Below are 13,402 nucleotides of genomic sequence, written 5' to 3'. Positions count from 1 at the left end.
GAAATATTCCCTGTGTGAAGTTAAGAAAATTCTGGTTTATGTTAGTGCGCTTCAAAATTTCATCTTGAATGCCTTTTCCCTTTACCTTGTTAAATGTAAAGTTGCATTAATAGACTTTCTAATGTTAAACATGTTTTCATTTTGGGGTAAACCAAACGTAGTCATGGCATATTATTTGAATTACCATTAAATATTACTCGTTTATATTTAATTTAGGATTATTTTCAGTATAAATGAATGCAAACTATAATTTTATGTGAATTTTTCTAATGAAATGACTTTTGGCTGTGAATTTTTAGTTTTTCTTTTCTATCTTTATATTATGTAACTATGGTGATAATTTTTGAAATTGAATTTGTGAAGATTGTTATCTTTTTAGAAAATAGGAGTAGTTAAAAATCGTTCAGTGAACTTCAAAGAATAGCTGAATTCCAGTAAAAATCCCTGGTCTGGTACTTTTTTATTTGTAGTTTTTTTGTTCATCATATTTATTCATTTATTGCCATGTTACTGCATGGGTTTAGTCGTCCTTTCCACTGATTCTGATTTCTGCTTTATCAGTTTCAGGATTTATCTTTGGTAATTAAAAAAATTGTTGTTGTTTCTTGCCCACATTTGTTATACATTTTCATATTAAATTGTTTTCTATGTAGTTTATGGTTCAATTATTATCTTCTTTTTGTATGTACATGTGAGAATTTTCTTAATTTGTAAGTATTTTTAGAATCATTTAATATTTATTTTTCAAATTTTGTTGAGAATGTGACAAAATCCTAACTCATATTTTGGTTGGTTTTTTTTTCCTCATGGGACATTTGACAGTGTTGGGAGACATTTTTGCTTATTATGAATGGGCTCGGGGCAGGGGCCCTCTAGGCCTCTTGTGGGCAGAGGCCAGAAATGCTGCTACACACCCTGAAGTGCGCAGGACAGCCTCCTCGGACCTGAGAATCATCTGGCTCGACATTGCCATGATGCTGAGGCTGAGATACCCAGAGAGAGGTTTAATCAGATTCAGATTTAAGAGGAAACGCTATTTCGTAGGTGGTTTTGTGCCCTTCGTCTAGCAGCAAAGCATAATCACCGCTACTCTCTCTTCTTACGTTCTCAGCAGGTACATGATCAATGTTTAAACTCTCATTGGTTAGGGGTTTGCAAAATTGTGACATTCCAACTTCCTTTTTATTTCTTAGATGCAAAACTTCTATAAAACAAATTTCCTCTCATCAGATATTTGGTTACTCATTATTACACTTCATATTGAAAAAGGCATGATAAATGCTATGATAAATTTTCTTTTAATTTACCAGTTTTCAAAGCAAAGAATAGTTTGTGCAGTATCTCTCAAAGGTGACAACTGGGTTTTTTGTTTTTGTATCTTAAACATATGAACTCATACATATTTAACATGTTTCAATCCATTCTCAATTATTATTATTATTACTGATACTTAAGTTGTCTATATTTTATGTCTTTTAAAAGATCTTTACTATCTATCTTTTTTGCATTTATTTTGCTGGGCTTTTTTTCTTTCAAGCATCCTGGATGTTATGGGGACATATTTTTGTCTGATTTTTTAAAATTATAAATCCCTCTTTGAGTCTTTTTTTCTTATTTCTTCTTCTTCCTGAATCTTTAGCTTTCACTGTGTCCTAAAGGACAACTATTTACAATTACGCACACATATAAATCACTGCACTTTGCCATGTATGATATGCACCCACATTTTTGGTTCAAACTTTCAGGAAAAAAACTCTTTCATTTAAAATTTTTAACTCAGTTGTTTATTTATATTTAGATACTTGTTTTTTTTGTATTATAAGGGAATTTTAGCATTTATTTTGGAACATATTATGGTACAAGAACTTTTATGTAACAAATAATTAGTAATTTGCATATGGGTATCATTATTGTTTCCTGACCACACTTTTAATACATAAGCATAAATACAAGAATTAAAAACATTTATATAGATGTGGAATTAGTACTACTGCATGTCTACTGCACATTCTTATTTTTCCTAAAAATTTTGGGCAAAAAGTGTGTATTATACATGGCAAAATATGGTATATTCCATTTTTTAGAAATGGGAAATATACTAATATTTAAGCCTTTTATGCTACAGAATAAGGTTATTTTTCTTCCAGATCAGGGCTGTCTAATGTAAATATAATGCGAACCGCCTATGTAACTTTAAATTTTCTACTAGCTCCATTAAAAAAGTAAAAGGAAACAGGTGAGATTAGTTTTAACAATATGTTTTATTTATGTCAACATATCTGAAATACGTCTTTTTAACCTGTAACAGTATAATAGTCATCTGTGAGCTATCTTTTAGTTTTTTCCAAGTTAAGTGTTTGAAATATAGTTTGTGTATTCAGTATCTAGAGCCTCTGACGTGAAATTTGTCACATCAGTTACTCAATAGTCACAGGTGGTAGTGGCTGCCACATCATCGTTGAGCTCCTCTGTGCCTTGTCGGGGACTGTCCTCTCTTTTAAAAATGTTAAAGGGATAGTTGTGAAGCGCTAGATGGCAGTCTTGCCATTTGCTGTGAGACTTTTAGAGCTTAATGACATTTGAAAAAAAATTGTGCTGAAAAAAGAAAAGGTCAGTAGTTCTTGTAATAGTGTTAATGGAAACTCTTCTGATTCTAAAGATTAGAGTGAAATCTAAAATGCAGGCCTACACTGCAGCATAAAGCCACTGAGTTCAATATGGCGTTAACTTAATGGACAGTAATACAGACCAGTAATTGTATCCAGGACAGTTGTAGCCGTTTTTCAAATGTCAGTTTAAAACCAGACATGGAGTGTTAGAAATCTGTCATTCCTCACATAGAAAGAAAAGAAAGTTAGCAGCAAAGATACCTCATTAGATTGATGTTTTTCAACAATGAGTTACATAGTTTATCTTACCAAATATAAAAAATAGTAGTCTCAAAGTAGTTTCTTTTTTCCTGAAATACTTTATTTTTAGTTATAATAACAGTAGTAACAAGAAAACCTTAAACATAAAATGAAAGACTAGACTATGAAAATGTTACACGTAGTTGTTGCATTTTCAGTGTGTAGAACTGAGTATGGAAAGTCACTTTCTCTAATTGCCAGCTTTCTACGACTCCTATCTTAGTTCTTTAACTCCATGCGAACCAAACTGCTGATTATTGTGCTTTAGTCCATTTCCAAGTAATCAAACATATTTTGGCTTATTACACCTTTAGCGATTTGAAAGATTACTGTATTGTTAAAAAATTTCTTCTATTACTGTTTACAGTTGAGGGTGCAATTTTGTGATGATAATAATACCCTGACTTTTGAAGAATAAAGAATTAATTACTCTATATTCAGTGATCACCTCCACTACTTATTATATCTTAGTTTATATTTGTAAAAAATGGAAATATTTATCCATTTATCTCACTGTATGCCCTTTCATTATTGATTTATTTAATTATTATATCTTGAACTGAAAAATATTTATAAATATTATTAATTGGATTTGAATTTTCTATTTTAGATAAGTGAGTGATAATATTTCTAATAAACATTGTAGCTGTGAATTAAAACAAATACAGGGGTGGGCAAAGTTAGGTTAAATTACCAGCCATCGTTCCCTAAACAGTAAAGCATAAGTAAGTAAGGATATGACATAATAACAGTAATAAGACAAGTGATAGGGATAAATAATACAGTAATTAGTAAATAAAGAGTAATACAAAAATAAAATGTGTTTCACATACAACTATAAACCTGCTTTTACCAACCCCTGTTTTAATCTCAATTTAATTACTCAAAATGCCATGCTATACGAAACTATAAAGCAGTTAGAACTTGAATTAACCTTTTATTTAGTGTAATTGTTCTATGTTTTGTTCTAAAACAGAATAAGGGTATTTTTCTGCTTTAAATTAAGTATATTGTATTTTGTTAAGTAATGTTTTATATGACTTTTTCAAAAGATTTTTTATTTATCTTTGGAGGGGGAGGGAAGGAAAGAGGGAGAGAAATATCAATGTATGGTTGCCTCTTGTGCGTCCCCTGCTGGGCAACCCAGGAATGTGCCCTGACTGGGAATTGAACTGCAATTCTTTGTTTCACAGGCCCATGCTCAATCCACTGAGCTACACCAGCCAGGGCACTTGCTGACTTTTTAAGTAATGAAAATGCTGCTTCACCTTTACTGAGCACTCACTGTGCCAGGCTGTTCTGTGCTTTTTGTTTGTATTTGCTTATTTAATCCTCAAATAAGGATACACTTGTTATCCCCATTTTTTATTTGAGGGAACAGAGGGGGGGAAGTTTTGTTTAATTTGTATAAGATCAGCAGCTGGGAAATGGCAGTCAGTTTTCATTCAGGCCGTCTGGGCCTGTAGCCCGCCTTCTTGACCACAGGTGATAAAACCAGAGCAACAAAAATCAGCAATATATTTAATTCAATAGTTGTTTGTAGAAGAATAAGATAAGAAAATCATGTTAAAGAAAATGGAAGAGAGAATCTAAGCAATTAAAAATTCATACAGTTTTCTCAAATGAGTCTTCACATAAAAATATACTTCCTAAAATTTATGTAAAATTTTATGCAGTTCCAATTAGAATTCCATTCAGTTCAGTTTTTTTAAAGGGTATGCATTAGAATAAATTATTTTAAACTTTATTTTATGTCACCCACTTTCTGAATATCCAGTACAATTATGTAAGAAGGAACAGTGAGCAATCCCACTCTGATGTACGTTTGCAGATATACCGTAACTCTAACTGTACTGGTTCCCATAACTGAGGAAGGAATTGATGAACAAATAAAGTCCATTCCTAAACATATGGGAATTTAGATGGCACTCATTTTCAAAAAGTCCTTAATGACTTAATTGTTCATTTTTTATTAAATATTTTTCATTTTTCTTGTTGTTCAAGTACAGATTTCTGCCTTTCCCTGCACCCCTCACCTCAGCCCTCCCCACCTTGCTCCCCTGTTTCCACACCCCTTGTTTGGTCCACGTGTTTTTTATAGTTGTTCCCATAGCTCTTCACCCTTTCCCCCCATCCCCCCCTCCCCTCTCCCTTTTGGCTACCGTCAGTTTGTTCATAATTCTTCAGTGCACTGAACTTTGTCTCAGGTTGTAGCTTTTTCATTTATTATTTTTCTGTCTCAAGCACTTCATCTCCAGCTAATGTCCCAGTCCAGTGTGAAATGGACCCCCCGGGGTATCACAGTAACCAGTATATATTTTTTTATCCTAACTTACAGTAGAAAGTCTCCTCACTTGTTTATTTGTTTACTTGAATGTGGCTTTTTGTTGTTGTTTTTAACTCACTAGAATGAAAATCTCTGAATCCAGAACCTTCTGTTGTCTGAAACCACAGTTAGAAAATTGTGTGGTCACGGGGCAGGCACTCAGGAAACATGTGGAAGTACACATTCATGTCATCTATCAATAAATGTATGTACATGCATTGTGGCTGTCTGGGCAGGTGGGTTTTTTCCCAATTTATTTACATGTAGTATAAGCCAGCATCAAAACACATGAAGCATCATCCACTCATTTAAGTAAAAATGAGTTTCAAGCTTTGTTTTTTAACTTGGCCTATGTAACATTTGCTTCAAATACTATCTAAGCAGTTTCCCATATATCATTGCAAAATAATGGCATGTTTTAGCTGCTTGGAGATACTATGAAGCATAGGATGGTGTCTTCCGAAGAGGTCATGGCATATTATATGAAAACTAATTAGAATCGTGGTTGAATGGACGTTGGTGGTCTTCATCCATCCTCTTCCGTTCCTAGATAGAAAAGTAACACCCACTGACTTTTAAGTGTGTATTCTAGGCCATAAAATCAGTAATTTTCAGTGCAAATAGTAAAGATTTTGCATTTTTTCTGTGATAGATCTAACAGATGTTTAACTCGCCACATTCCTGCAAGAGATTTCATCTTTGGAATTTTTCTAAGTCTTCCAAGCTCAGTAAAAATTATTTTTTAAGATTATCTATCTATTTATTTATTTTTAGAGAGAAGGCAAGAGAGAGAGAGAAACGTCCACGTATAAGAGAAACTTCAGTAGGTTGCCTCTCGCACACCCCCAATCTGGGTACCCGGCCCGTAGCCCAGGCATGTGCCCCAACCAGAATTGAACTAGTGATGTTTTGGGTTGCAGGACAATGCCCAGCCCTGGGAGCCACACAGTTCAGGGCAGCAGAAATTCTTAATTAGTAATTGTAAGTGTGGATAGTAGTGTTTAGTAAGCAAGGGAAACTTGTGTCTATTGATATTTATTATGTGAGAACAAATTAATTATTTTATTTAATGCTCACAAGGGTGACATACTTTTTCTCGTTAATTTACTTACTGAAGAGTTACACCGTTAGACCTTGGAAAGAGTGTTGGTTGTTGGAATTGACCCACCTTTGTTTACTTACTCAACATATATTTATTGACTATTTTGTTGGACTCTGGGGATATTACAGCGAACAAAATGGGTTCTGCTACATTGACACTTATAAACTACTGGTGAATGTAGATATGAAGCCTGTACAATCACCTAGATATGATTGTCATAGTAAGATATGTGAATGAGAATTATAGATGCTTTGGGAGTATATATAAGAGAGCATGACCTAATTGTGGGTTAAGGTGGTAGGGTCAGTAGAGCAAGAGCAGGAAGGAGAGTCGATGTGAAAGGTGACTTGACAGAGGAAGGGGGTGGTGTGAGGATGGAAGGGAGTAGAATCAGCAGGGCGGCATATGTAAAGGCCTGTAGTCAGAGCATCCTGGCCTGTGAGACACAAGCACTCGGACACATAGAACTAGGTGAAGAGGGGCAAGAGATGCGGGGCATGAGAACTGCAGGATCCTGGTCCTGTGTTGCTTTTTGTAGACACGTATGAATTTTGGTCTTTATAGGAAGAAAAATGGGAAGCCACTGGAAGGAGTCAGGAGGAGGGTAAAATGTTAAATTTTAATTTTAAAATAATCGCTCTGCTTGCAGTGTGCCACATAGCTTCAGTAGGTCCTTGAATATTGTCATTTTGTTCAATATTTTTCTTATAATGTTAATCAGAAAACAAAAACAAGGAAAAAACCAGTTCTTGTGGAGGCCACTGCCTGTGTGAAGCTGACATATTCCCCCATGTCTGCGTGGGTTTTTCTGAGGTCTTCGCATTTCTTCCCACATCCCACAGATGGGTACTTTAGGTGACCACCAGCCTACGTCGCCCCAGTCTGAGTGAGTGTGGCTGTGGGTGCGGGCGTGAGTGGCCCAGTGATGGAAGGGCATGCTGTCCAGTGTGGGTCCCACCTTGCATCCTGAGTGGCCAGGGAGCTGCAGCCACCCAGGAGCCAGAACTGGAATAAGCCTATTGGTAAATCATTGTCCTGTTTTGTATTAACCTTTCCTACATGTACGTAGAGCTCACTTTTATTTCAGCGTTCAATCCTAGAAGAGTTCTGGCTTTTTATTTAAAAGTTTGATGATGTTTTGTAACCAAAAATATGCTGTAGGAGCCTAACTCTTCTTTATATATCAATTAGCCTGTGGCAAAATTGGTTTTATTATACCTCATTTCACTTAAAGTCAGTTTCTAGGAACCTTTGGACAATGTTAAGTGAGGACTTACTGTATGACATAATGAGACTCTGAATATACTTGGACTTTTATATTCACATAAGTTTTATCATTTACTAAACAATTCTCTAAGTTGGCAAATATGTGTACTTATATGTATGCCATTGTTTAAAACATACATGGATTCTTAATGTAGTCAATGTGTATGTGCATCCTTTTCTAAATATATGACCATGAATTCATATATTTGCAAACAAATAACTAGCTATAGATAAACACACATATGAGAACCTGTTTGACTTTTGAAATCTTTAGATTTCATTCAAAGCCAATACAGTGAATAAAGAAAGCAAGATGACATGTATGGACTACATTTATTTTATGAGAGAGTATTCTCTAAGCCAAATACACACTAATACAATTATGTTTTATCCACAGAGCAATCCTGTGAGACAGGCAATTTTATCTTCTTTGTACCACTGACTTTCACTGAGGTTAATCACCCTGAATCACATAACCCTGTTGGTAAATGGGAAACTGCAATTACAGCTGAGATCTTCTTAAGTATTGTGGACAATGGTGAATTGAAAGTAAAATACAATATTAATCGGTGAAAAAGCAAATCGTTAGACCTCAGTTTCTTTCTCAAAATAGTCAACACAAAAATTTCTGAAACAATTAAAAATTTATGTCATAATTATTCTGGTTCCCAAATGGCCTGAAATTTGTATGAACACTGCCGTTGATCTGGTTACTCATACACATATCACGATTAATTTCATTTGGGATCCTGGCATGCTTGCCCCTTCTACACCATTTATTCATTTATGCAATCATTTGTTATAGCAATATGAACTCATGGATATATAGTTTATAGCTTACAATAAGTTATTAACATGTTTTATAGCTGAAGTTGCTCTAGATTTGGCCACTGGGTCCCTCCTCAAATTGGCTCCCGTATCCTTCTGACCATGACTCCGTAACTCTCTGAATACTTCCTTATTTTCTGGACCTAAAAGATATTTCAGACTCTCTTTGTACTTTTTCTGCCCTAGTCATGGACTCAACCTTATTTTTTCTAAGAGGCTATGGTTTCTTATATTAAAGAGTAGTATATAGAAACCAAAATTTGAGAGCTAAGTATGCTCATTAGTTTGGGGTTATTATTCTTCCCTTCCTTTAAAATACTCTTTTACAATTAAGTAACCAAGTGTGTTCTTGTTCTCTTTTGGTAACTTTTGTATCATATTTTAACTGAAACTTGTTTTGTTCTTAAACCTGGCTGCCCCCTAAGGGAGGTGTTGACTGTGTTTTCTTTCCTTGTACCAATAACTTAAACCTGGGCATGGGGGTAGTAGCTGCTTCGCTCCCTTTGACATTGCAAATAATTGCTCTGCTTTACCTGGTCAAAAACGCCATCTCTTTTACTTCTTCTTTTCGCTGCCTTTCACTGAAATGCTTTGCGCTTCATGTAGCAATTTATCCATTTCATACTTTTTCACCTGCCTCATTGTCTTTCCCTTAATATCTTTCTTGACATCATTCTTGATTCAAACTATCACATGCACTTTAACTATGCATTATTTATATTGTGTTCAATTTCTGAAAAGACTGTAGGACTCAAACTACACTCAGGTCAGCTTTATTATAAGGAAAGGATATATACTGAAAGGGATCTGGAGATCTAAGATATTAGGGCTAACTGTGTAGTTATAGTAATTAAGGTAGTGTGTGTGTGTGTGTGTTGAGATCAACATTATCACCAATGTAATAAACTAGGCTCCAAATAAGAGCTGTGGGAGTTAATCTTTTTATACTATATGTGGTTACACACTGAAATAGTTTATTTCTGTATCTTTTTTGTTGTCCTTTATTGCTTGGTAAACATTCTGATTTTAGACAGAAAAATATAGCTTTGTTTCTTTTATTCCAACTTAAAATATGTCATTTATCACTGCCAGATGTTTTTATTATGCTATTTTCATATTTGAATTTGTGTCTTAGTTGTAATATGTGTAGGAATGATTAGGTTTCAGGATGAATATGTAGATCGTATACTTTTGGACTTTTTCTTACCTGAAAGTATGATTACGTTGTTTTTCTATGTAGACAGCATGACCGAGTACACATATTACATGAATATCACTCCCATCTTTGGGTAATGTCTTTGGTTGTATGTTGTTACTTAGGGGCACTTGCCATCTTGCCTAATTTTTCTTTATAAATAACTAATGTTCTGTGTGAATGTGTGTGTGCACATACCCTCATGGAAGTGCCCGAATGTCTACAGTATTTTTAAAATGACCACTTTATCGCGATACAATTCATATACTAAAAATCTCACAGTTTCAAAGCGCACAATTCAGAGAATCTTAGTGTACTCACAAAGTTGTCTGCCCATCATCACTGTCTGATTTTGGAACATTTTTATCAATGGTAAGAGAAACTCAGTCCCCAGCAGCGGTAGTCACTCCTCCTTCCCTCTTTCCCAAGCCCCTGGCAACCTTCTTTCTCTTGGGTTTGTCTGCTGCCTTTCAAGGTTCATCGTGTTACAGCAGGTATCAGCACTCCGTCCCTCTTTCCAGTGAAGCCCTCTAAATAATACTTCATTGTATGGACGTACTGCGTTTTCCGTGCCTTCCACCAGTGGACAGGTGTTTGGGTTTACGTTTGGACTGTTGTGGGGATGCTGGACTTCTTTTGTCTTTTATACAAGGTATTTCCTTTTAATATTTAGGTTTCAATCTTCAACAGATTTCTTTCTATCATATATTTAACATCTATTTTATGTGCTTCTTTTTGTTTTGTTATGACGGGTACAACATTAGTCATGCGTACATTGAAAATTTCTAGGTCACTTGTTCCTTTTGACTGTTTTTTATCTATGACCAATAGGAGCTGCTTCTTCAGGTTTGACTTACATAGCACTAGTTCGGTTCCATGTTTTAATTATTGTATTTTAGAATTATTATTGTATTCAATTTTGTCATTATAGTATTACTTTTTGGTTTCTGTTGCAGTTTTTTTTACAATTTTTACTTGGTTTGCTCTCTTTTATTATCTTCAATGTTATCTCATGTTTCAACTTCAGTTTTGTGGCGTTTTTTTAGATTCTCTTTTTCCGTTAATGCAGACTACACAGGTATTTTAACTGACTAAACACTTTACTCACATTAAATATGTATACTTAATGTACTGTTGACAGAATATTTTTCTCTTTTCTCTCCTCACTATGCAAGTCAAAAACTACCTTAACACAGGTGTCAGCTTTTCCTTTCTCTTTGTTTCCTTTCTCATAGGTGATGACTTTTTCTCATCTGTATGACTCGGACCCAGATGCATTAATAGCCTCACATTTACCTGAGGTCTCCCATCAAAAAGTGGGAGAAGTGTAAAGAACAGTGGTTCTTTTTAATACTCATTTTACCCACATTTGTAGGTTTCATTGGGAAATTAATTGGCAACTTCCAATTTTCCTGGAATTATCAGAGATAGTTTGCTATTCTTAGCCAAAATATTTAAGAGCTACCTATACCATTTACAGTTGTTCTAACTTTTAGGGTTTCATCTGTAAAGTCAAAAGACTGATTTATATAGTGCTTCTGGTTTCTAAGCTTTGGAATATATCTTTTTGACATTTTTTTCTATTTCCAAAGTTCTTTTTTTTTTTTTTTAAGATTTTATTTATTTATTTATCTTTTTTTAGAGGGGAAAGAGAGAGGGAGAGAAACATCAATGTATGGTTGCCTTTCGTGCGTCCCCTGCTGGGAGTTGGCCTGCAGGGAACCGGCCTGCAACCCAGGCATGTGCCCTGACTGGGAATCGAACCGCGATCCTCTGGTTCGCAGGCCTGCGCTCAACCAAAGTTCTTAAATAATTGTTTCTAGTCATTAATATATTTAAACATGCAAAATATAATTTATCCTTTATTAACTATGAAAATTTAAATTATTCTGAAAAGAATCATATACAAGTTCTGTCCAGAAGGTACCCAGCCATGTAATAAGAAAAAGAGACATTTATTGAAGGAGATAAAATATACAAGAGACATTGTACATAGGACAATGACATCTCAGTCCCCTTCAAAATAGGCACCTTGAGACCTCACACAGTTCTCCCAGTCACCATCAGCTGCCCCATCATATGTTCCTGAATCTTGTGGACAGTCTGAAATCTCTTCCCTTTCAAAGGTGATTTAATTTTGGGAAAAGTCAGAAGTCACAGGGCACCAAATCTGGGCTGTAGGGGGACTGAGTCACCTGGGGGATGTGATGTTTTGCCAAAACACTCTGCATGAGACATGATGCATGGGTGGGTGAATTGTTGTGAGGAAGCTGCCAATCACTAGGTACCCATAACTGTGGCCTTCTGAATCATCAGAATAATGTCTGCTTAATGCAGAAATGTTCAAGCTTAATGCAAAATGTGGTGCAGATTCATTGCTCAGTCATTTTGAATGTGATGGCCGCATAGTACACGAGGCCCACTGAATGGCATCTCCTGCCCCCACTGACTGGTACAATGAAGTTGTCGTTGCTCACCCACGTGCTTTCCAGTCCACTATCCTTGACTTCTAGGTTGCATTGATGTCACACAAACCATTCTCATTTTATTAACATTCTCGTATACTTTCATATAAAGTATAAAATACATACTTTCCCATTTACAGTATATATACTTTTGCAGTGTATATAATACAACTGAAGAAGTGTCTGCTTACCCTGAGCTGTAACAAGCCTCAACACTTCCCTGTTTCCTGCAGCCCCGTGGGCTCCACCTCTGCGGGCAGGATGGGTGAGGTTTACAGGGCCCCACGCAGCAGTCTCAGCTTCAGAATTTTCTTAGGGCTTTTGGGGTGTGTGAATTTGTTGGTGTTTCCAGATTGTAGCTGCTCTAGCTCCCTGGTGGGGATATACAGGAAGTGAAAACAAATTAACCCCCCGCCCCAAACCCAGGGAACTCGCCATTGGGTCATCCCTCGAGTTCCAAGGGTATGGCCTTTTACCTACTTTGTACCTTTTAGGATGTTGTTCTAAATTTTGTTTTCCATCTCTTCAATTTTTCCTTCTACTGGATTCTTATTTATGTGGACCAACGTAAAAACATGCTGTTTTTCCCCGTTTAAAAATAAGCTTCTCACCTCACTTTATCACACTTAGTCCTCCTGCTACTTTTTCTGTTTATCGATAATACCATAAGTTATTTAGTTGATTTATACTCAGTCTTCCTCTTTATATCATAATAATAAAGTGGTTCATTAAAGCAGTATAAAAACTTACTTTCAAAATATGTATACTTGCACAAACCTGCCATATTTTAAATTTTAATGTTTTATGTCCTGTACCCTATTTAGCTGAGAAGCTCAGGGTAAATCTGAGCAATATGGTACATGTTTTAAGTCCCAGGTAATTAATTATTTATTTGTAACACTCCTAAAAATAGATGAGCATTTTATTTAAATTGAGGGGAGAAATACATCAGCTCCTGGTTAAGTGGAAACGTGTGCAGTTTGCTTCTAGGAGAGTTCAAAAGGAAATTCAAGCAGCTTTAAAAGGAAGCATTCTGTGTAGAAGTCTAAACTTTTTTCAATCGATAATAATTCACACTCACTGAGTGGTATTCCTATTAGTCACCTGAATTTAGTAATACTCCCACTCATTTTGTGCTCGGCCAGGCTTATTTTTTTCAGCCCAGCCGACATTAGGATTGGTCCTTACCGTCCATACTACCCATTGTGCTGTTCTCGTACCTCCCTCTCTATCAGTTAACAATAGAGGAATCAAGTATGAAGGCTCACCAAGAATTCGGTGGGACGTGACTGTGGCAGAGGGGTATGGTCC

General features: G+C 35.6%; 1 protein-coding gene across 3 annotated transcripts in view; it reads left to right on the top strand.

Annotated features, from left to right (window-relative positions):
- Positions 1-13,402, top strand: part of ATRNL1 (attractin like 1) — a 506,943-nt gene that overhangs the window by 157,817 nt on the left and 335,724 nt on the right. The gene's annotated exons all lie outside the window — the stretch shown is intronic.

The sequence above is a fragment of the Sturnira hondurensis genome, unplaced genomic scaffold, assembly GCF_014824575.4.
Source record: "Sturnira hondurensis isolate 20B ecotype Veracruz unplaced genomic scaffold, ASM1482457v3 Scaffold0014854, whole genome shotgun sequence".
Taxonomy (NCBI): domain Eukaryota; kingdom Metazoa; phylum Chordata; class Mammalia; order Chiroptera; family Phyllostomidae; genus Sturnira; species Sturnira hondurensis.
This window is presented reverse-complemented; position numbering and strand designations above follow the sequence as displayed.